The 22,657-nt window shown below is 38.8% G+C and overlaps 1 long non-coding RNA gene across 1 annotated transcript in view; it reads left to right on the top strand.

The window, feature by feature from the left end:
• Positions 1 to 21,967, top strand: part of LOC138787383 (uncharacterized) — a 29,034-nt gene extending 7,067 nt beyond the window's left edge. The window contains exons 2-5 of the long non-coding RNA XR_011362363.1: positions 10,968 to 11,056; positions 11,829 to 11,886; positions 14,038 to 14,137; positions 21,874 to 21,967. This is a non-coding gene — a long non-coding RNA (uncharacterized lncRNA). The remainder of the gene's footprint in view (positions 1 to 10,967; positions 11,057 to 11,828; positions 11,887 to 14,037; positions 14,138 to 21,873) is intronic.
• The last annotated feature ends 690 nt before the right edge of the window (positions 21,968 to 22,657 follow it).

The following is a 22,657-nucleotide window of genomic DNA, read 5'->3' as shown; positions in this document are numbered from 1 at the left end:
TTCTTTGGATTGAAAAATGTAATATAAAAGTATATATACAGTAAATAAATTCCCTGTCCTGCAGATTACTTGCTTCTTTTCTGCTAAAGCAATGGGGAAGAACTACATTTAGAATAGGAAACATTTCTTCAATTATACACATGGTAAACCTGGCAAACAAGCAGTGACACACATGGGTATATTGATGTCATTTTCACCTGTATTGCCAATGTGCGAACATAGCAACACTAAAAGATACACTTGTGCTTTTTGTTGCCCTCATACTAACCTAAATGTATTTGTTATATGTAAATGTTTTTAGAATGCTATTCCTGATGTTTGTGCAGACGCTGAGTTCAGTCATGTTTTATAGATCCCGCTACCCGATAGAATTTACAATACTAAACTAAGAAATTCTTTTCCTACCAACTTTATGTATGAAATTAGATAGTTGTCTTATATATAAAACAATAGAGAATAGTTTACTAAGTTTTATTTTATTGCGTAACCTTTTCAATTTTGGATTAGATAATATCAGTATTTTCCCTTGGTATATAGACAGGTATAAAAGTAAGAAGTAAATCCAATAATAATCGATTATATTGAAAAAATTTTTATTTCAATGTTTTATTGAAGTTAAAGATATTAAAAATAATAATAATAATAATAATAATAATAATAATAATAATAATAATAATAATAATCAGAGCAAGGGTGTATATTACAATTGAAGAGGTAGTTGAGGGCAAACATATGATCCGAACGAATGTATTTAAGTAGCTTAGCAAGTATCCAGAGCGATAATATTTCTAAAGTACTAAAAATATCAAAAGCAAAAACAACAACAATAATAATAATAATAATAATAATAATAATAGTTTAACATTCTTTTGTTCTCTAGGATAAATGAGTATAAATGTGTTTTGTACCTATTCGCTGATGATGAACAGAACAGGAACAATTATAGATATTGTTCTTCTGCATATAATTAGAATTATATAAGTGCACTAATAGAGAATGACAAGCCACTACACAATTGTGGGATCTGCAGAAAGAAATAATTTTACATTAATGTACATACATTGTTGAGGAATAAATCACTGGTGCTTCTATTAATTTTGTTGTCTGAGAGCTTCTGAAGGAGAGGAATAATACATTTCAATTTGACTGGATGTTTTTCAGTACAACAAAAAAAAAGAAAGGGAAAGGGCTAATGGAAGTCCAGAGAAGGAAATGAATAAAATATGAGAACATGGAAATACTCACGCATATTGTAAATGGGAACATAATTCGGAATCAAAGGATATGATGACGATTAAGAACCAATTGGCCCATATAAACTTCAAGGCTTGCTTACAATCACAGGGAGGTCACCATGCTGGTGCACACATACTGCATACAGATGTAACAGGGGGATGCGGCAACTAGACAAACCCACAATAGCAGGAAAATGAATCACCATATTCCTGTAATATGCACATGTCAGATTATACATGTGTTTTATTCCCTCAAATATTTATGGGCTGTCATTAGTTATAATACTAAACACTCTGTACAGTCATTTTATAAATACTCTTTGTACTTGTTTATTTGTAATTGTTTTATTACAATATAAATGCATTAGGCAGATAAAAAGTTGTCTATGGGTGCAAGGTTTGCCCCAGCATACCCCACATTACAGTCATTGCTGGACATGTATATTTTCCTTTGATAGGGGACTACATGGGATAAGCATTGTGCTTAACCAGTAACAAGTGAGTCAAATTTGAAACTAATCCTATTCTTCTTCTGACCAAGGTTTTAGTCACATAAATCTCACAATAGTTATCAATAATTAAAAAGAAATAAGATTGGAACAAATTATTATTCATACTATGGGGGAGATTTATCAAACTGGTGTAAAGTAGAATTGTCTTAGTTGCCCCTAGCAACCAATCAGCCTCCACCTTTCATTCCTCACAGAAAGTGGAATCTGATTGGTTGCTAGGGGAAACTAAGACAATTCTACTTTACACCAGTTTAATAAATCTCCTATGACTTTAACAATTTGTACTGCACATTTAGTGTGACAGGGTGCCAGGCCCGCTTCTGCCATGAGGCGGAATGAGCCTTCCGCCTCAGGCGGCATATTTTGCGGTCCGGCAGGGGGGCGGCATTATGTCCCCCCTGCTGTCATTTTTGTTAAGTATCACTTAACAAAAATGACAGCGGCCGCTCACCTGTCCCGTCGCCCGCGCTCTCCACATCCTGTCAGGTCCCGCGACGTCACCCTGCAGCTGTCACGGACCTCCAGGCTGTGGTGAGTGCCCGGGATCGGTGGGGGACGTGCTGGGGTGATCGGGTCATGCGGGTCCGCCCCGCGGGACCCGATCACCCCACTCACTCACAACAGCCTGGAGGTCCGTGACAGCTGCAGGGTGACGTCGCGGGACCTGACGGGATGTGGAGACAGTGGAGAGCGCGGGCCGGCTGCGGCGTCGGAGGGGGCGATGCCGGCCATCACTCGGGGGCGGCAGAGACCCCAGAACCGGCCCTGCAGGGTGCAATACAGTACACATGACCTATAATTTACATCAGTTCTTAAAAGTGAACTCTGGTGAAGTTTTTTTTTTTCTTCAAATCAGCTGGTACAGAAAGTTATATATGTTGAAGTGAAGTGATAGAATCCAGGGATTTGATCAAATGCCTGACCCCTTTCAGGGAAATGACGTAATGAACGATTGAGGAGTCGCCCGGCTCTGTGTTTGGCGGAGCGGATGGGGAGTGGAACGGACAGGCTGGTTGAGCAGGAGGTGTGTAGCAGGGGAAACAAGCGGAACGGGAAGCAGAGAGGCGGCGGAGGTGGACGGGGAGCAGAGCGGACAAGCCGGGGGGAGCAGAGAGGCGATACGGTAAGCGAATTCTATGTTGCAGGGGGAAATGATAGAGTTCATTCCATCATTTCCCTGAAAGGGGTCAGTGATTTGATCAATTCCCTGGGGAAATGATGGAACGGCGCGGTCATTTCATAATTTCCCAGGATTTGATCAAATACCTTAGTGATTTGATTAAATCCCTGATTCTATCATTTCACTGCAACATATAGATTTGTAAATTAGATTTGCTACTGCTCTGGACAGTTCCTGTCATGGACAGAGGTGGCAGCAGAGAGCACGGTGCTAGACAGGAAAGTAAACTCCACTTCCTGTAGGGCATCCAGCAGCTGATAAGGACTGGAAGACTTGAGATTTTTTAAATAGAAGCAATCTACAAATGTATATGATTTGGAAACAAAAAAACATCAGATAACCCCTTTTAAGCAGAGTACAGTTGTACATTGACATTTTTGTTATAAATGAATACATCATTATACAGTTATTACATATAAGTTTGAGGCTTTGTTTACACATAACCAAAACCAGGAATGGGTCAAAAACACTGAAAAAGGTTTAACTATATCTATTAAAATTCTTCTTTGTTGGTTTGATTCTTGGTTTTGGCTAAAAACATTGACCGAAATACTATATGGGAGCCTTAAAGCTTAAACCCATTAGTATTTACTGTAGCCATGACATGTTCTCCCCAACACCAAAAAAGAGAGACAGGGGTATGTAATATGAAGGAGCACACCAAAATTAGAAATAATACAAAAAATGTTCATTAATAATTACTAGTTACTAATAATTACCCGTTTATTCATTACATTCGGTAGTGCATGCCCCAACTTTTGTGCATAGACATGCTCTCCCCAATGTAAGGTTTACATAGAGTCTACTACTAAACGATCATTTCGGGACATAGAGCTACTCTTTACAACCCAAAGAATAAATGCTTGCTGGTGACTGATGTAACAAGAAATATAAGCACAAATTGATGCCAAAATAAGCAATTGATCAGTTCTTGTGTTTTGGGTTGCAACGTTGTCATGTTGGAAGATCTACAGGATGTTATACAGCAACCCCCAGCTAAAAAGATTGATAGTCCAGTGGGCGGTCTCATGCAATGATTGGCAGTCTTCATTGTCTGAGAATGGATACACAGTTATGTGTCAATCACATAGTGAGACCACCAACTAACTCATAAGCCCTGAGGGAACACACACACTTACATTTATAAACTATGAATTATACTGAATCTGTTCCCAATGATCAATGACATTATCACTCGGGTCATGTGACTAGATCAAACAATGGGCAGCTTAGAAGTTATAATAAATTTAGAGAGTGGAAACCATTATACTCTCACAACTGGTAGTCCTGTGTTGGTGAATTTTTGGTTGTAAGAAGACTAATCTCAACGCCAATGGGCTTTATAATAAATGCTAATACCATCATCAGTACTGGTTACTGGTCTGCATAATAAATAGTCGATACACACAACAAATCCACAATGAGACATGAGTGAGATGATGATAACCAGACCTCAAATTGCAAGCCGAGAACTTTTCATGCTCTGTAAATGACCTCTGATCCCACCCTCCATGAGCCTCCGGCACATAGTACAAGTGCAAGAATGAACAAAGTTGCTGTCGGCATGTATTACAATCCCAATACAGGTGTGGGATTTTAAAGTCAGAAACCATAAATTAGATAGCTCTGAAAGGCAAAACACTTAAAGGGATTATATTGTCTGAAAACAATTGTTTATGTTAAATTTGTAAGGTAAATATAATATTTATGGGTAATTTTTTTCTGTCAATATCTGTAGTAAAGAATAAGTCTAGTAGTTTTTACACTGGCCGCAAAGCCTCATTACTATGCGGACACCTTTGTAAAGAATCCTTCTCAGTAGTCTGATCATTATCATCACCGGCAGGATTACATTGAAAGGTAACACCTATATATAGATAACAGGATTAACCCGTCACAGTAGGTAATGGTCATAACACACCGTCTTTCCCTCAAGGGCCATATTTGCGGCTCATGCTCCTGTAGGCACTCAGACTCAATATACCTTATTAGGGGGGTTCTACATGTCATTTTTTTTCATGCATATATGTCACAAATATGCAGTAAAACGGCATTCACACTGCTGACAGTGTTAGATAGCTGATAGGGCAAGGAGACACTTGACACCTTTCATATATTCATCTGTACCGCCATGGCAGAGAAACTCCTTTTATTTTTCAGTGCCCAAGTGTAAAGGAGTCTTTCCCAAGCTCCTGATCTGCTGAGGGCTGTGATGCGTCCTAGCTCCTTCTCCCTTCCCTAACTCTGCTTGACTGGCAGTCAGCTTCTAAAACTGCACCCTGCTTGTTTTATATCACAGAAAGCGTATTTTTGGCTGAGTTTGGGGGTACATACAAATTATTATTATTATTGTGTTATTTATATACATTTTTAGGGGGTGGTTGTGTTTTGTAATTTATTTTTTATATTGAATTTCCCATAAATAACTAATAATGGATAAACTCATTTTCCACGTTATTACAGATGTGTTTATACCTAATTTTTTTTTTTTACGGAATGTATACACAAAAAATATAATAACTTTTTTGCACTTATTATTCTGTATCATATGTATTGCTTTTGCTTTTTTTTTTACTTTGCATTTTTTTTTAAATTAATAGTCTGTATCAGAAGAACATTAGGTTCACTAAATAGACAACCATTGGTTTCTTCCTGGGTCTACTGGGCTGACTACTAAGCATTACCCACTGAAAATTTTGTGCACTCATTTCATACATCTACATTAATATATATGCCCAACTCCTCAACACTTTCCTAACCAAACCCCTTTCTTGCTTATTTCATAATTGTCCTTTAAAAATTACTTAAAAGGGCAAATCATAAATCAATTTAATACATGGTCTAGCAACATGTCAAAATGTGTGCAGAATTTTTGTGCAAACATAGTAATAAATAAGGGCTAATGAATAGAGATGGGTGAACTTGCCAAAAATGTAGATTCGCTCAAATCTAAACTACTGGCATTTGAATTCTGTGGCCTCGATAAGGTGGATGCAGGCCGAGAACTGGCTAAAAAAACATGGAAACAGCCATAGGCGATACATGGTTACAGCTATAGGCGATACAGGGGTACAGCCATAGGCGATACATTGGTACTGCCATAGGCGATACATGGGTATAGCCATAGGCGATACATGGGTACAGCTATAGGTGATACATGGAAACAGCCATAGGCTGATACGTGGGTACAGCCATAGGTGATACATGGGTACAGCCATAGGCGATACATGGGTACAGCCATAGGCGATACATGGGTACAGCCATAGGCGATACATTGGTACAGCCATAGGCGATAAATGGGTACAGCCATAGGCGATACATGGGTACAGCCATAGGCGATACATGGATAGAGTCATTGGCTCAGCAGAAAAGATACTGTCAGCCGAGGAGTGGGTGTTTACCCACTCTTTGGCTTATTGCTGACATTTTTAGACAGGTCGATTATTGGCCGGAGGAGCATTTCCAGCAATACTCCTTGCCGATAATAAGCCTGTGTAAAAGACCCCTACCTCTGTAGCTTCACTAGAAGAAAAGTCTCTGTTTCTTTATATCAGGAACAGTGCCAGTCTTACTCATTGGTTGTGTTGGTAATACAGTTCAGCTATGTGAAATCTGCAGTATCAGACATAAAGCATGGACAAAGGTGTCACTGCTTCTGGAGAAAAATACTGAGACTTTAAGATCCTTAAAGTACAGAAATATGGAAATATTTTCTGCTCTTATTTTATTCCACTTGTGCCACCTGCCATACTATATATATTTATCGTGGAGAGCCCATGCCACCGGCAGCAATATATTACATCTGACACGTGGTTGCAATGACCAGAATTAAAGATCACTCTGACCCCAGCTATTTATCCCTTAAAAACCACAGTCAATAGTGACACAGCAGCATCTAAGGGGTTAAACAGAGTGAGAAACCCACCTCAGTTTTCCTCTAGTGTTGTGGTTGAGGGGTGCTGATATGTTATTATACCAGTCAGGGGCCTAACAGTCTCCCTTTCAGTTTTCCACAGAAATATTGTAGTGCATTATACAAATCACCAGATGATCTTCAATGTTCATGTGTTTTAATTGTGCAAAGGTTGTAAAACCTAACTCACTATATAACTTTAGTAACATTATAATTGTATTGTGTATTGTATGTTGTGTAATGGTAATGAATAATGCAGGATACATACTGTATTACTGCTGACTGGTAGGGACGCCACCATAGGGACAGCCTATAAATAGTTAATTGTTGGGGGAACTTTTCTAACAAAAAATTGTGAATCTAAGGCCGACAAGAAAAGAATATTAAGACATACAACTTCTGTCCATTTAATTGATCTGCCATAAGCTGAGGCCTACAAATATTATAAAGTTGTGACATGGGGTTGGGTGAATGGTCAGCTATTATTCTATTAGCATAACATGGTAGCCTTGGACTATAGAGCAATATAAGAAAAGCTAATTTATAAAAACTTGCCCTAAGCAATTGAAATATATGCATGTGCTGCCTGAGCGACTTGTTCTTAATATGTCACAGAAATCCTTGGGTGATGTGCAGCATATTTCTACAGACCTTCACAGAAAATTGAATTTAGTATTTCTTCATTTCATTAGGCAAATATGGTCTCCATCAAAGTGGGACAGAGAAGTGCTTGAAGCAAGTAGGCTCCCCAATTAGCATAGATGTAGTGACCCGCTTGGCACCACACCTCGTTGTAATGTATGCTGTCTTATACAATCAGGTTGAAATGAATTTTTTTTCTGGTATTGTATTTATAAGATAGTAGATTGTATTGTTTTACCCTTAGCCATGAATTGATGTATATTGTTGTGTATCAATTGATCTAGATACCTGTGGGTACATCTACAGGTTTGGTTGGCCCAAAAAAGGCATATTTACTATGAAAAGTAGGTGCAGAATGCACACAATTGAAGCCAATGCTCTGTTAGTGAGCAAGATTTAAAATACACAGAATTAGGCTATGTTCACATTACGTGAACACCCGGCCATTCTGTGACCCCGGCCAGGTCACGGAACGGCCGGTCTTAACCCGGATCTTTCCATCAGCGCATGCCCGCATTAGAGCTTCCCAAAGCCCACAGTGAAGCAAGCGGCCAGAGCCGCTTGCTTCACTGTGTGAACTGACAGGTCTTTCTGCGGCCGGAATTCACTGAATGTCAGTTTTTTCGCTGACATGTCAGTTTTTTCCAGCGCCACATGGGATCCCGGCCGGAGCACATGCGATGTATGTATGCTCCGGCCGGGATCCCATTGAAAATAAGGCTATGTTTAACTCGGCGAGAGCTACGGCCGTAGTTTTACATAGTGTGAACATAGCCTTAAGGTGCGGGTGCTTTAAAAATATGCCGCAATGAGCCTACACCACTTTTAAAATCAAGTGTGGGGCATTTTACACCAGAAACAATGTAGAATGAGACTGAATTAGCATCCCCTCTGCTTGTTCAAGTCACGCCCACTTGCCACTAAGCCACACCCCTTATAGTCCGTTTGCTTTATGTCAGACTTGTGAAGATGTCTTATGGTGGTCTTAGATACAGCGGTAATAGCATGTGGCTGGTCATCATTGCAGCTGGCACCTGGGGTTGCTGGTTTAAGCAATGAAAAGCCCTCACTAGAACACTAGTAACCCAATATTAACGACCATGACTGGGCCCATAGCAACCAATCACAGCTTAGCTTTCATTTTACCAGAGCAATATGAGAAATGAAAGCTGAGTTCTGATTGGTTCCTATGGGCAACAAAGAGAATCTTTATATAAGAGCACTCTTTGATGTGGCGGTAATGGCGGGCAGCCTTGGCATGCATTAGTCATTGCAGCCCACACCTGGGGTTGCTGGGTTATGCAGGATGAAGCCCAGGCACGGGCTGCAAATATTGGGGTATCTTGAGCCACTAGCATTTGAAACTCCCCGATAGCAGGGCCTTACATTGCTTAAACCAGCTACCCAGGTACCAGCTGCAACAATGAATGCTTGCGGCAGCCACATACTGCCACATACAGCCATTACTGCCTTATCTATGACCACCACAGGACAGCTTCACAAATCTCCTCCTTTAATGTCTCTTTTTGACTTTCAATCTAAATTCCAAATTAGCCAGTCAGTATGGTTTTGGTGCACTGTGTAGGGAGAACTGAAGAACCTGGAGGAAACCATATGACAGAAGTAGTACAATTCTTCCACCCATTCTGGTATATGGTTGGAATTACAGGACTACTTGACTGGTCAACTCTGTGATCATAGGAAGGAAACCCAAGAAACTCAAGGAGAGGGCGCAGATGTTATCCTTGGTCAGATTGGAAACTGGGACCCTAGTAATGCAAAGCACAGTGCTAACAACTGAGCTACCAGGCTGCCACCTACCCTGCTCTTTATTCTTACATAGGGCTGCAGAGCAGGAGTATAGGTGAGGGGATGGAGCAGACAGGACACTTCCTCGCCCCTGTGCCATCACCGGTATTATGGAGCCCTGATCCTTCAAGGGGTCATCCAGACATAACACTGATGGTTTATCCTTAGGATAGTCTATTCATATTAGATTGGGGAGAGTCTTAGGTCTAACACCTCCACAGATCACTTATACAGACACTGCACACTACCAGCACTCATCATAGCATTACTGTACTATTAGTGACAAAGGTGCAAAGTGAAAGAAAAAAGAGGGGTAAAGAGTGTTGAGAGAGCAACTCAAGAAAAGCACACAGGTGTGGCTCGCTAGAGCTTTGCAGGAGCAGTCTGTATGTGTAAGTTGCAAGTGTAATGAGTATATACTGTAAGTGTATATATGTGTATATATTATGTACACAAGCATATTTGTTTTTTAGATTTGTGTGGTATGTATGTATATGTGTTTGATATGTGTACAGTATATGTATTGTGTTTAATATATTTTTTCTGTGTATGCAATGCACATGTATATGTGTATATTGTTTGTGAATAAATGCATGTGTAGCGGTACTAGTGTAGTGATTTATGTTTTTCATACATTTACTTAGTTGACATATTTAGTATGGTTCTAGGTGTGTTTGGGGGTGCAAGGGGGGCAGGCTGAGTTTTTTTTTTATTTTTTATTAAAAGATTTGTCTTGATCTTTTTTTCCATTAGAAACAGAATAAATCAACCAGTAATACTGTAGATCTGGGCTATGTTCACACATATCGTGAACATGCCAGCTGTTTTTATTGGACGGCCGCCATTCATTGGCAAATAATGGCCGTTATTTTATAACAACGGCTGGTATTACACAAATGACGGCCATTGTTATAAAATATTGGCTATTGACCGTTCAATGATGACCATCCATTAAAAACAGGCATCATTTTGACGGTGTGTGAACATAACCTAAAAAGTAATGGTAACTGATGCTGACTGGCACAAGCTTTCCTTTAGTACAGTGATGGCTAACCTTGACACTCCAGCTGTTGCAAACCTCAATTCCCATCATACCTGGGCAGCCAAAGCCATATCTTTGGTTGCTCAGGCATGATGGGAATTGTAGTTTTGCAACAGCTGGAGTGTCAAGGTTAGCCAATACTACTTTAGTACCTACCTCCTTGGCTTGCATAATCTTCTAGCCATAAAGGCCACACAATTTTCACTGTTTATTTGATTCATTAATGAACATGGTCCCCCAGCATAAAGTGATCACCAATAATTGTTCTATCGAAAAACAATATCATTCTGTTTATTCTTATGCATCCACGCATGGCAGAGCGGTCAGATATTAGGTGTGAATGAAAAATCATTGATGTACAGTGTATTTTATATTGTTTGGTATTTCTTACTTGGCTAAATTGTATAGACAATATTATTATTACAGACATTCTTTAATGATGCAAAAATCATTAACGGTAGATTCTAAAGTGGTTACATGTCAGCAGAATATCATCATTAGGAAAAGTCAGGACTCAGGTTTATTCGATGAATTAGCTGTGCGGCTTGGATTCTTGTATCCTGATAACCTGGAAATAATTATTAACACTTATCTGTCATTTATGCTACTGGAACCTTTTTATTGTGCTTTTCAGGAGTTTAGTGAAATAAAGCTCTGACTACAGTGATTCCTGAAATATCCATCTCACTAGGATTGCTACAACTTCCCAGAGTGAAGGACCAGGTAAGTATTGGATAATAAAGCTCCTCACGATATAATGTTTCAGTATAATGTTTTGGGTAGAATATAGCTGTAGATTCTACATATTCTATGATTGGAGGGAGCAGAGAAGATGTTGGAACAACCTTTCTCTCTTTCTTCCATGTACAGAATCCAGATTGTGGCGGGGAGGGACACCTGTTTGCTGCAGTTGGGACCTGCAAAGGTTATTTTTACCATAGCACCAAGGTGGAGCTTTACTAGAAGAGTTTAGAAGACAGCGAATATGCATAAAAAATAGTTCTTACAAAAATTGTCAGTGTTGACTGCAGCAAAGAGTCAGGCGTCTTCTTTAGTTTTCAACTCTGCTATGAAAAAGAGAGGTTAGAATCTGATCGGGCAGGGCTTTGTTTTTTTGGCATTAGGCCATGTATTTATAGTTTGACAGAATGCACAAAACAAGTCGGGATGTGGTGCTCATGGACGATAATATACAGCAAATAGGAAACATTTCCCGGCACTCACCCTTGTAGTTTGCAATTAAGTTTTATTCTATATGGAGGTGCACGTAACAAACAGCAGTCTGCTGTTTGTTACGGGCACTTCCATATGGAATAAAACCTAATTGCAAGCTACAAGGGCGAGTGCCGGGAAATTTTCCTATAGTTTGACGGAATAACTTCACTTATATATGTTCGTTGTGGTAAGGTGTCTTTCTCATACACTGTTAAACATAACTCTTTATTTTTTTTTAACTGTATTATGTTTTTATGTATTGTTTTTATTCTCATTTCAGATGAAAGGTTGAGGAAATATTGGAACCTAGTCTGGAAAGAAGCATTTGAAAATCATTGGTGAGATATAAAAGCATATATTTATATTGCAAGGCCAAATCACCTACCATAGTAATAGAGGATCCTCCAGTGGCCCAGGCTTTGAGACAATAATGGGCCCCAAAGGTTCAGGAGATATTTGGAGCTGACTGTTGAGACAGTCACTTCTCACAAGGGTCTTTTTCTTATGAGTTTATTCAGACATAAATTAGACATTGTTGGTGATGTGTCCTACCAGTTTATTGCTAATAATAGATTATGATTAGAGATGAGCGAACCTCAAGCATGCTCGAGTTCATCCGAACCCAAGCATTCGGCATTTGATTAGCGGTGGCTGCTGAAGTTGGATAAAGCCCTAAGGCTATTTGGAAAACATGGATATAGTCATTGGCTGTATCCATGTTTTCCAGACAACCTTACAGCTTTATCCAAATTCAGCAGCCACCGCTAATCAAATGCTGAACGTTCGGGTTCGGATGGACTCGAGCGTGCTCCAGGTTCGCTCATCTATAATTATGATGCAATTAAAATTGGATGTGAACATATGGAGTCCTGGCCCCGGACTTGTTTTCTCTGGAGAGTCCAGTCTGACATTGTTTGGTCTCCATTTATCTCTGGAAGGAGCAAACAATGAGCATACAAGCAGCATCAATCTCTATAGCACGTAGATTACGTAGAAGTTGCCCTATAGAAATGCCAGTTTTCTTGATTGCAAGTTAGTCATTTACTAAATACCAATAGGAAGAGCAATTATTAAAAGTGGGTACAAGAAGATGAAGCCATGCCAGAACTTGACAGTCAGCGACATTAGTACACTAGTCATGTATGCATATGAGTAGGTTACATGCTACGGATTAGTATGGTAATTGCTTTGGTCATTACTTTCATGCTTTGTCTACCTTTCTGCTACTACTGCTTGGTCTCTTTTGTCTTGCAGTACAATACTATATATAATGCTGAGAAAAATAATATGATTGCAATGAAGTCTTAATGTAGTTCTCCTTTATTTAACATTCACTCATACATTAAGAAATACATAATTCACGGGTAGGGAGCTAGTTCCATATACTTTTGATGGATAATGGGGAGCATTTTAACCTCCACTCCAATCAAAACTCATCCTTATTACCTAAGGCTGGGTTCACATCTCTACTGTTTTTTTTCCATTCATCTGTTGGATTACCCGCCGTGGATTCCGCAGCTCGCCCTCGCTCACGGCTGCATGCATCTCCGCCTGTGCCATAGACTACATTCTATGCACAGGTGGATTCTGCCGTCTGCCCAAAGAATGAACCTGTTCATTCTTTGGGCGGACAGTGTAATCCGTCTGACCATAGAATGCGGTCCATGGCACAGGCAGAGATGTGCGCGGACGCGAGTGAAGGCAAGTGGCGGAATCCGGGGCAGGCACTTTGCCCGGATTCCTCAGTGTGAACATACCATTTCACAGGACAAATATCCTGCATGCTAGGTTTTTTTATTCAGTGTTTTGACACAATCTGCCATCTTGTGTCCACTGCTGTAATAAATGGATATGGCTACAATGCTAGATGTGGCTACCAATGGAAAGATTGCTCTGTGAAAACACTTGCTACTATATCTTATATGTATCAACTATTTCCATTCACCGAAACATGGCATCAAAAAGTCACAACTTCAAAAAATCATATTATGGAAAGTCATTCCTGGGGGATTGCCTCATCAGCTATTCCCTCAAACCTATTACCTGAATTGTTCCCTTTGGACTCTGTGATCAGGAAGCTTCATCATAGGGGAGTTGAATTTCTAAACAGTGAGGATCTATACTCTATTCACAGAGGCATTAAACAGTCCATGTTTTTTTAAGCTGGGGGGGGGGGGGGCAGAAGGGGTAGCCTTGGGAATATTCTTGTCCCATAGAGTATGCCCACATTAACTTTCATCAAGAGCAGCACTACGGCAGTAGTATTATTGCTAGAATATATTTTGCAAAAAACAAAACAAAACAAAAAAAAAAAACTATTTCAATTGTTTCCTGAAAATGATACAAAATGATGACAAAATGAGTCATCTTGACCTATATATGAAGGAATAAAATGTCTTTACAGTGTTTTGAAGATTCGTGATTATTATAGTGTATGTAACTGTTCTCTGTATAAGAACAGAGTAACCCCTTGTGTCCTTTTTTTGCAGGAATTTACCATCAGTTTAAGAATGTTAGATCCTGGGAATGGCTGGACCTTATCACAAAGTAATTGTGAAATCCGTGAGGCATAGCAATCAAACAAGCCAGGTAATATATATTCATTCTATCTATCTATCTATCTATCTATCTATCTATCTATCTATCTATCTCCTATATTTCTTTCTATCTATCTATCTATCTATCTATCTATCTATCTATCTATCTCCTATCTATCTATCTCCTATCTATCTATCTATCTATCTATCTATCTATCTATCTCCTATCTATCTATCTATCTATCTATCTATCTATCTTTCCATCTATCTATCTCCTATCTATCTTTCCATCTATCTTTCTATCTCCTATCTATCTATCTATCTATCTATCTATCTATCTATCTATCTGGAAAGCACAAATTAATCCAACAAGAGAATATGCCATGTACATTAATAGCTTGAATTTGGTTACACTGTTATTCTACAACACAAAAGGGAGCCTTAAAAGTTCAATAATTTATTGTGATTTGATGATTGGGCTAGGGTTGACTTGTAATATGTAGGATTTAGTGGTTTGACTACTATGTTTTCCTTTAGCTCATGATCATGGAGGAAGTGCATAACCACCTTGACATGTGAAGTTAATCAATATTGGGGTATGGTTAAGTTTTGGGTACACTGCAGTAATGTATGGAGAGAAGCCAATATAGTTTCCCCAACTTCCTTGTTATATAGGACAATACCATTTTAAATTGCACATTTGCAAAGAAAAAGAATAAGCGGCACTCACCAATTTGCAGTTCAGTAATTCTCCTTTATTCCATAATTCAGCCTCATACCAGTATAAACAGATGACAGAAGCGTACTGTGTGAGCGGGACAGCTGTTTTGTGGTTAAACACTCTTCCTACAGTCAGAGGAAGCGAGTTTACCTGCAAAACAGCTGTCCCTCCCACACAGCAAGCATTAGGCTGAATTATAGAATAAAGGAGAATTATTAAACCACAAATTGGCAAGTGCTGCTTATTCTTGTTCGTTACGAATGAACAATATTTATGGACAATCGACTTACAAAGATGACCACCACTACACACTCACATTATATATCGCTACCAGGAAAACTGGATTAAGTGTATGCAACCGTTGGGCAGTGAACAGCAGTGCCAGCTTACATCCTCTGTCAGTAAAAATGTTACATTGCAATGCTTCCAAAGATTTGTGATTAGCAATACTACTATCTAAAGTTTTTTCCTGCATGTCTTTGTATGATAAGATGACTATAACCAATGCATTTTCACAGTAAGTAAAGCCATATGGGCAGAAAAAAAAGATTCCACTATGCCGGAAACATGTTTGAGATGACCAGATCCTTAGAAAAAGTGAATGCCTTGCTACAGAGCATTCAGTTGTGACACAATTGCATATCTGATATTGGAAAGCGATCTCCCTGACAGCAGGCATCAGTTATTTATTTGGCTTTAGACTAGGCATAGTATTAATAGCAAATCTGCTGTGTATAAGAATGTGATGTTGTCATATAGGAAGAATATATCCCTCGATATAATAACATATTATATTAGCCATTGCATTGTATAATACCAATTGGCTAAATAGGGTGCAATAAATGATACAGTGCTGTAAAGCTATGTTCACACGCTGTGCAAACAATGAAGTTCCACTGTCAACAGCCGTTGTTTATTATTACCTACGGCCAGCCAGAATTAAAGATTGTGATCATTAGTTCCAGCCGTAGGTAGTGTTGAACAATGGCCGTTGTTTGTACAGCGTGTGAACATAGCCGAACAGTGGAAATGCACTCAGGAGCTGTGGTTGACCGATGCTGCCATGTTCAACTAACCAACTCTTAGGATATGCCATCAATACATGGCGATTACCTGATTCAAGGGAATGTGGCACTTGTAAAATTGCTGAGGCTTTTTTTACTTCCTACTAGGGGCACCTCTATATATTTGGTAGCGGCAGCTGTACCCAGTACAGCACATTGAAGTGAATGGGTTGTGGGGAAAAATTAGGTACTCTGGCTACCATATTTAAAGACTGATCAGCTGGTTGGTGTGGTGCCAGGAGTCTGACCCCCCTCATGTGATATTAATGGCCTATGCTATGGGTAGGCCATCAATATACCAATATCAATATATCAAGTCTCAGAACCCTTTTAGCAACAATGGAATGGAAGAAATGTTCTATAAATTGTTTAAAATATAAAAAAAGCTTGTACCATTAAAAAATGATTGACACAATCCTTGAGAGCATTCAGTGTACAAAAGTGTTTGCTGTCTTCTAGGTTCGTTTTTAAAAATTGAAGAACTTCCTCATTTTAAAATGAAAAAAATGCTAGAAAATTATGGGGCACATACATCATTGGGTTCGCACTATTACTTTGGCTAATACTAATATTATTTTTTTAATTTTTTTATGCTTGGAGGGGACGTTTTTTTTTTTTATTACCTACTGTGTTAGTGAGATTTAACATTCGTGATTTTTTAGTTTTTGCACAAAAAAAATTGCATGATCCACTTCTACCCTTGTGTAGTTTTCTTTTAGCTAAATTTTTTTAGGCAAAAAAGTGCGCAAAGAAATTCCGCAAAACTTATCAAAGCACATGCGCCTAATTATAATTTTGGCTTAGCTGTAAAATTTTGCACAGCCCATAAAAAATGTACCACCTGCTCCATAAAATTGTGCAGATGATACATCTTCCTCTATGTTTTTTTTATTGTTCTTTTTCTTTTAGTGTAGATTAATAATGATGTTCCAAACCGGCAATTACCTAACCTAGCACATGTACAGATCACAAAGTTTCTGTATACATTGTAGGAAACACAGAGGCTCCTTTAGTTCCTATTTGAATTTTGATGCCAAAGTCGGAATCCTTCATTGGTCTTTGTCCACTGACCTCGTGAACTTAGTTTTAATTATGCAAAACACTTATTCAAAGTTAAAGATTTACAACGTCCCCATAATTCACGAGCCCAACCATCTCCACCACTGCCTGCATGCTGCTATGCAAATGAAATACATTACACAGGCTAATACGTGGTATAGAAGGCAACGATCAAAACCTGCTCTTAGATCTAAGACAGTCTACCTATTTGAAACAAAAGGCAGCTTATAAAAGATAACTTCTGTAACACAGTAGAAATTGTAGCTGTTAATTTACTATTAAAGCGACTGAACGGCATCATTAATCTGATGTCCATTTCCGAGGCCATTTAAGTTTTTAGTGCACATGTAGCAGAGAAATTACCGGTCGCACCAATGACTGTAACTACATACAATCTAGCTTCTTTTTATGCTCTGAATGGGAATAACGCTCATGAACAGATCTAAAGTTTTTTTGAGCTAAAGTTGGTTTTACATTTTTGCCCTCTTTTAGAAGATTTTCACTTAATCCTAAAACCTTTTAGAAAAATTTAATAATGCAGATGGTGAATGGCATGACTGCTACGGACTTGTTTCTTTCTTGGCTATGAACATAGAACCAAACCAACTCTGAACAGACTGGTTGCCATGGTTGATTGGTTAAATCAGCCTTTTAAATAGCAACGAGTCTTCAAAAACCAAGACATCATAATTTATTTGAACTCATGACTGAATAAGTGCTCGCTAGAAGGCGCAAAAAGGACAAGCAGCCTAAGGCTATGTTCCCACAATGTTTTTCCTCTCCGTTTTTGAAAAGAAAAAATGACGTCCGTCATTTCGCTGTTTGGCCACCTGTCAGTTCAATGACTTCTGTTGGTACAGTATTGCAGTTCAGGTGGAATGATTGGCCTTTGGGGTGTGTCTTTAATTGAAAAGTCCATTGAATTTAATAGTAAAGGCGGTGAACGGACGGTGAAAAAAGAAAGACTGCGTGAACAACTGAAAAATCTTTGCAAAGGTCATCTAAAAATAATTGTCATGATCATTATTTTGACGTCTGCACAGACAACATCCGTCATTTAATAAACTATGTGCACTCCGTCATCCCATTGACTTCAGTGCATTGCATTAAGGTCAATTAAAATGCAGCAATAAAGGACGTCTTTTTAAATAGCAAAAAAGACACCTTTCTTATTTTATTTTTTACATAGTGTGAACATAGCCCAAAGGTCACCTTATTACCACAATTCTTCTAAAGCAAACATTATCATTTGCTTTATCTCTATATTATTACAGGAGACCTATTAATCGACCTATTAATGTAAAAAACACAAAGTGATGTACCTAGTGGTACATTTGACTACTTGCAGCAATTTTCCAAAGCAGTACTATGACATAATATAATAGCAATGTACCATGTAAACAAGCATAGAAAGTGCACATTTGTATAATGACATCACAAAACACAAATCAATAGCTTAAAATTCTGGCTTTATGAAACATACGTAAAATTTTAAAATTAATTACAAGTGGAGAAAAAATAATATGAAATCATTCAATGTTGGGGACAAATGATAGAATCATCTTGTAATTTGCATTTGTGAAGAAAATACTGGCTCAAGCTGAAAAATGAAAATTACTTTACCAAGTAAAAGAAAAAGCGCTCACAGATCTTACAGGACTGTGGGCTTTGCCAAGAGAAAATTTGTCCCCAGCAAGGAAGTTGTCAATTTGAACAATAAAGATGGTTATAAAACACATTGAAAACAGAAGTGTGTTAAAAAATGTTGGTTGTTCCCAGTCAGTTGTGTGTAAACTTTGGTGTATGAACAAAATGTAAAGGTTAAAATGCAGTAATCTGGGGTTGCTAGGTGTTGGAATTAGCAATGGGCCAGGTGTTAGGTGTACTGACTAGGCACTTGTCACAGTTGCTAGGAGTGGTCTGCCCACCCCTGGGTATACTGACACACGAGTGTGGTTGTAAAGCCAAGTAACCATAGAGTCCAGTTCTTAAACAAAAGAACAGTTTGCTGAGAGAATCTTCAGTGCAATACAAAAATAGTATATGGCAGTAAGGTGCAATAGGTCACAAAAATAGTCCCTTTTCTAATGGACAACACAGAACGCTTAAGCTGGGCACTTGAGGTGTATAGGTGTGGATAGGAGCTTGTAGGTAACGTTACGATGAAGTGACGTTAGACTTGACTTGGAGTAAGGTAGGGGGCTGCCAAAGGACCTTGCCTAAATAGTAAGAGTACTCTGTCAACTTGGCTTGTAGACAATCTTGATAGTAGATAATTGTACTTATGGTTCAGGGAGATACCGCCTCTTGCCAGAGAGATCACAAAGTGCCAGTTCAGGTAGCACGGGCCCTGGACTTGCACAACCAGACATAGCTAGCCGCTCATAGTTCCCGACATGCCTGAGCAAAGATCAATGAAGTTCTTCTGCTTTATTTGCTCTTTGCTCGGCTGCTGATAAACCTGTAGTTTCTGGAACATCCTGACTTTAGAAAGGATTTTCACACCAGTTGTAGACAAGGTATCCTTGTATGGTAGTTACTCCGTCTTTAGGTTTTAACCTTGACTGGACTTGTGATAGTACTTGGAAAGAATCAGTATAGGAGTGGATGGAACTTGTCTCCCTTTGGTGAGGAAGCTTCTGGAAAGAACAGAACCTGAGTATCTGATAGGTCAGTGTGGTGTGTGTTACCCAGCTTAAGGATTGGTGGAACAGTAACAAGTGATAAGTGCATCTTTAGCCCTTTACCATACATTCAGCTGTGCAATATATACAAGAAAATGAGACACCAAGAGGCGAAAGTAGAGAAAGCATCCTTCAGCCCAGAGTATAGAACACATACAAAAATACCTGATGACAGGCAGTGCTAGGACGTAGTGGCATACCCAGTGTCGGACTGGCCCACTGGAGGACCAGAGGATCCTCCGGTTGGCCCTTAGCTCAGAACCTGCAGTAACACTTACTGACATGTCATTTCTCACTGGGTCTATATTGGTGGGCCCCAGGAACCCCAGTCCGACACTGGGCATACCCGCTTTGGGACACTACAGAAATAAAATATGTAGCTGTAGAAAACTTAAAGCAATATGCCTTGAAAATGTACATAAAAAAAGCAAAGCAAAATGGCGGAAGCAAGAGTCATTAATGTGACAATACTATAAGAAGTCTAAATGGAATAAAAAACCATCACAAAAGTGGGCCTAAGAGAAGAAATCATAGAACAACAAATTACTATCTGGGATAATTTTTATCATTGATGATCATTATTTACTCGACATTGGGTGATTCTATAATTTCCTTACCTACAAAAAAACTTATGGCATTAATATAACTTATTCGCTTACATAATATGTTTTTTTTATGTATATTTCATGAAGCCACAATGAGCTATATCTGTAATTTGTGTAATTAGGTGGGTGATTCTATATTTTTTGCCAGGGATCATATACTGTAGCCAACTCTTGTGAAACAATTGGCCATTACTCTGTTACATTAAATATTATTATCAGGAGTCAATTATCATGGCCTAATCCCCATGCACATGGATAGAATTGTGCGCCACTTGTGCTTTAGGACACCTGTTAGAGAAATAAACAATGTGTTTACCATACCAAATGTGGTATTTAGTCTTCCCTGTGCTCATAAGACTCGCTGACAGAAATCACTTGTGTATAATACAGCACTTACTGCTTTATAGGTTTCATTTTGCGAATGTCAGTAAAATGATTAAAGCGTTTTCAGAAAGGAAATGACTCATTGTGCATCTGCGTGTTAAAATAAACACATTCCCGCTGTCCTGCATAGTGCGTTCGTTTTTTTCCCTTCTGCTTTTTTCTTTTTTTCCCCCCCTTTATACCATTCTTTTGCAATATTGATTGGTTGCTGGACTGCATTTGATAGTATTGTATCAGTGCTTAGGAGGTGTTTGTAAGAAGTAGCGCAGTTAAATATTTCTTAAGTTAACAAATGATTTACTGTCAGACACATTCCCACCAGCTTGAAAAATGATTCTAGTTTGTTTAAGTTACTTTAAAGCTAATAGAGCCACTGGCTACACATTACAAGCAATCTGTATGCAGGGTCTCTGTGTCCTATTTCCTTTACGGTTTATTTGTTATGGGTCACATGACTGATTATGATGAAATGGAAGGGAGTTGCGGTTTATTAATTGAGCATTTACATGTCAGATCTTACGTCCACAACCACCCTTGTCTACACTTTAAGGCAATGTTTACACAATGTCTAAATGACAGTCGTTCTTATTGTATGGCTGTTATTTAAAGGAACTCTGTACCCACAACCTTCCCCCCCCCAACAGCTTGTGTGTCATCAGATAGCTGATTTTATTTCAAGATCTGTCCTGGGGTCCGTTCGGCAGCTGGTGCAGTTATTGTCCTAAAAAAAACTTTTAAACTTGCAGCCCTGTGTCAAATTGGTGTGGCCTAGATTGTATGTGCCCTAAGCCTGTAATGCCTCTCCATCCCTCCTCCCCACCCTCTTCATTATTAGGAATGCCCTAGGGTAGGATTTCTCCTACTCATCACTGTGCACATGAGCCTTAACGATCCAGCTCATGTGCAGTGTTCAGACAAGTGATGAATAGGAGAAATTCTGCCTAATGATGAAGAGGGTGGGGAGGAGGGAAAGAGGCATTGCAGGCCTAGGGCACAGACACCAACAAAAAGGGGTGTGGATAGAGAAGGAGTTACTGACGGCACCTCTGTATATCAGAATTGATCATCATTGTTCATGTTATCTCATGTCTAGTAATGATAAAACTCTTTGGAGGTTGTTGACTTACCTTACATGTAATCCAATAGAACTTTAGATTTGTATAGCTATTACTATACTATATAATGAATAACATGCTCTGTTTCCTATACTCCCATTGATCATTGTAAGAGTATAATTCAGATGATACATCTAACTTTTTGTTCTTTAACAGACCACTACTGTCTACTGTCATGTCTCTGGGGAATCGAAATGGAAATTTTGTACCTGGCTGAAATAGAATTGGATATAAGCAATGAAACTTATTAAACCAGGTATGTCCAGCAACACACATCCTATTCTTATCATTGGTTTAAGATTAGAGATGAGCGAACCTCGAGCATGCTCAAGTCCATCCGAACCCGAACTTTTGGCATTTGATTAGCGTTGGCTGCTGAAGTTGGATAAAGCCCTAAGGCTATGTGGAAATCATGGATATAGTCATTGGCTGTATCCATGTTTTCCAGACAACCTTAGAGCTTTATCCAAGTTCAGCAGCCCCCGCTAATCAAATACCGATCATTCGGGTTCGGATCGACTCGAACCCGAACCCGGTTCGCTCATCTCTATTTAAGATACATTGTTTCAGGTTTTATCCACTTTTATCCTAAAGGGGACATCAAAATATATAATCAATACACACAAAAAAAATCAATTTGACATTTTTCTGTCATGTTTGTATATACCCTACAGTATTAGATCCACATGGAATTTGGCCATATCTGTATTTCATTGTAAAGACACCTTTTAGTGTGCCTGTCAGGCGGAAGTTATTGAATGTCTGTATTCATAGTCTATAAATGTGATCAAAATCCTAAAGTAAGATACATCCACTGACATGTCAAGCTGTCTGACAAAAATATTGTTTCTGGTTGTTGTCAGCCCCATTGGTTACCATTTCTCTCTATAAGAAAAAATATATAGTCTTGAAATATACCTTTTATTGGAGATAATATTCA

The sequence above is a fragment of the Dendropsophus ebraccatus genome, chromosome 3, assembly GCF_027789765.1.
Source record: "Dendropsophus ebraccatus isolate aDenEbr1 chromosome 3, aDenEbr1.pat, whole genome shotgun sequence".
Taxonomy (NCBI): domain Eukaryota; kingdom Metazoa; phylum Chordata; class Amphibia; order Anura; family Hylidae; genus Dendropsophus; species Dendropsophus ebraccatus.
Note: the sequence above shows the minus strand (reverse complement) of the source record. Positions and strands in the feature narration are given on the sequence as shown.